The sequence below is a fragment of the Balaenoptera ricei genome, chromosome 15 (assembly GCF_028023285.1).
Source record: "Balaenoptera ricei isolate mBalRic1 chromosome 15, mBalRic1.hap2, whole genome shotgun sequence".
Lineage (NCBI taxonomy): Eukaryota > Metazoa > Chordata > Mammalia > Artiodactyla > Balaenopteridae > Balaenoptera > Balaenoptera ricei.
The window spans coordinates 48,934,415-48,937,098 of record NC_082653.1 but is presented as its reverse complement, the minus strand read 5'-3'; positions in this window follow the sequence as shown (position 1 = coordinate 48,937,098).

Genomic DNA, 2,684 nt, shown 5'->3' with positions numbered 1-2,684 from the left:
GGTGAGGGAGGAGCCAGGATATATAGGAGTTTTGCAACAATAAAAAAAAAAACCCAAAAAACCAGGTAGTGGAACATCAAAAGGTTACTGTTCATTAAAGAAAACCTGACACCTCAAGTTAAGGAATTTAGCTACTTTCCTTTGTATGGGAGGATCCTGAGATCATTCCTTTGATATGCACCTCAGCTCTCTAGGGTGGTTATCCTGCTTTTCTCCATCCTGAATCCCTTCAGGGTGCACTGTCAGGGGTGGCTGTAGTGGCTGAGGGCTTGATGGCCACGACATCCTTGGTTTACTGATCTGGCAGGTGACATTTTCCAGCCACAGACCTAAGCTGATCCTGGTAAGGGTAAGGAACACCGTCCTAGCCAGTGAGATGGGGGCAAAGTCGCCGAAGGACTTGGGGAGAATAGGCCCTTCCGGTAAAGAGAGAAGTGTCGGAGAAAATGGCTCTTTTTGTTGTTCTACTGAATGTTGCCCCAAAGTGTTGCCACCACAAAGGTCACTGGCCTTAGAAGAATGTGCAGCAGGATGATGGAAGGAAGGACCCTGGGTCCTTGAAGACTCATTGAGCTGCTCAAGGAACCAACCCTGGGGTAGCCAACGCCTCCCGCTTGCCTGGGACTTGCCGGATTTAGCACTAAAGGTCCTGTGTCCTGGGAAACCCCGGTCCTGAGCCTGCCTGGTGGTCTGTCCCTCTAGCCCCACCTTAGGACTTCTTTAATGGGAGATAATTCCCTTTACTGTTGAAGCCCGTTGAGTTGTGGCTGTTTTTGGTGCTTTTAGCTGAAAGCATTCTAGATGGTGTAGGACAGTAAAAGAACATGCCTTTTGTTTCTGACAGTGGTTATAAAAGAGGTATTCTGAAAAATGTTTTGAATAATGTCAACATCACTGGAAAAGTGCACTGCTTTTCGTAGAAACTTTGTGTTTTTGTTTGTTCAAAATCAGTTTTATTAATTTATAGGCAGGCATAACTTATACATTTTATCTAATTAAAAAAAAGTTACCACTTGGGCATACACATGGCATATGGAAAGATAAGTATAACTGTTTTATTTTAAGTATTTGCCTGACTTTGGGCCTTTAGCCGTTTCTTAAAATAAGAAGCCCTTACATTGGCCAGTGATGCCTTTTGGGAGTGTAAGAAAGGGGTGATCTCTGTTCTATATATTTAAAAGTCTAAGTTACTGGGACTTTAAAAATATATTTGTGTGTGAGTTTGGTGTAGTTCAGTGACTTTTTTTCCAGAAAGAAAGGCTTCCAGGGCTTGGCACTGTCTTCCTGTGGGTGTAGTTTATTAATATCATTATCGATCTTTGCCCTTTCCTCTGTCTACACCTGTCTTGGCTTGGGCTGCTATAATAAAAATACCATGGACTGGATAGCTTATAAACAACAGAAATTTACTTCTCACAGTTTTGGAGGCTGGAAGTCCCAGATCAGGGTGCCAGCCTCTTGGGAGAGCCCCATTACATGTTGCAGGCTGTGGATGTCTCATTGTATCCTCATGTTAGAGAGCAGAGAGGGGAAGCAAGGTCTCCTGTGACTTATTAGGGCACTAATCACACTCATGAGGGCCCCACCCTCATGACCTCATCCAATCCTAATTACCTCCCACTTCCTAGGACCATCACATGGTGGGGTTAGGGTTTCAGCATGTGAATTTGGGGATTGTACAAACATTCAACCCATAACATTCTGCCCCTGATCCCCCGAAATTCATGTTCTTTTTGCATGTAAAATACATTCATTCCGTTCCCCGACCCCTCCAAATCTTAACTTGTTCCAGCATCAACTCTAAAGTCTAAAGTCGAAATTTCATCTAAATATCATCTAAATCAGACATGAGTGATGCTCAAGATATGGTTCATTCTGAGGCAGAATCCCTCACCAGCTGTGAACCTGTCAAGCCAAACAAGTTATGTGTTTCCAAAATACAACAGTGAGACCGGCATAGGATAGACACTTTCATTGCAAAAGCGAGAAATAGGGGGAAGAAGGAAGGGGGTATGGGTCCCAAGCAAATCCAAAACCTGGCAAGGCAAGCTATGGGATCTTAAGGCTGGAGTACAATGCTCTCTTTGGCTCCACGCTCTGCCCTTCAGGTTGACTGGGTAATAGTCCCAGATCCGCTAGAGCAGAGGTGCTGTCTCCATAGCTCTCAGAGGCAGGGGTCTCACCCCCAGGGCTGTGCTAGATGATCCCACCCCCAATACTTCAGGCAGATGCCATCTGGCCTGTTGAAAACAAGGCATTCACCCCCTTTTTGAAACCAAGGAGGCAGCCTTGGTCTCTGAATTGCCTTTAGGATCATCCTTCCCTTGCTTTTCTTAGCCAAATCTTTAAGCTCTGCTTCCTTTTTGCTTAACAATTCTGTCTTGAAGTCGTTTCTGCCTTCTCACATTTTGCTACAGCCAGTCAGGAGGAACCAAGCCTCACCTTCCACACTGTGCTTAGAGATCACGTCAGCTAAATATCCAGTTTCATTACTGGCAAGTTCTACCTTCCATAGAACACTAGAACATGGCCACAGTTCAGCCAAGTTCTTTGCCATTTTATAACAAGGATAGTCCTTCCTCTGGTTTCCAATAATGTGTTCCTCATTTCTGTCTGAGACCTCATTAGAATGGCCTTTACCGCCCTAATTTCCACCAACATTCTGTTCACGATTATTTAGGTAG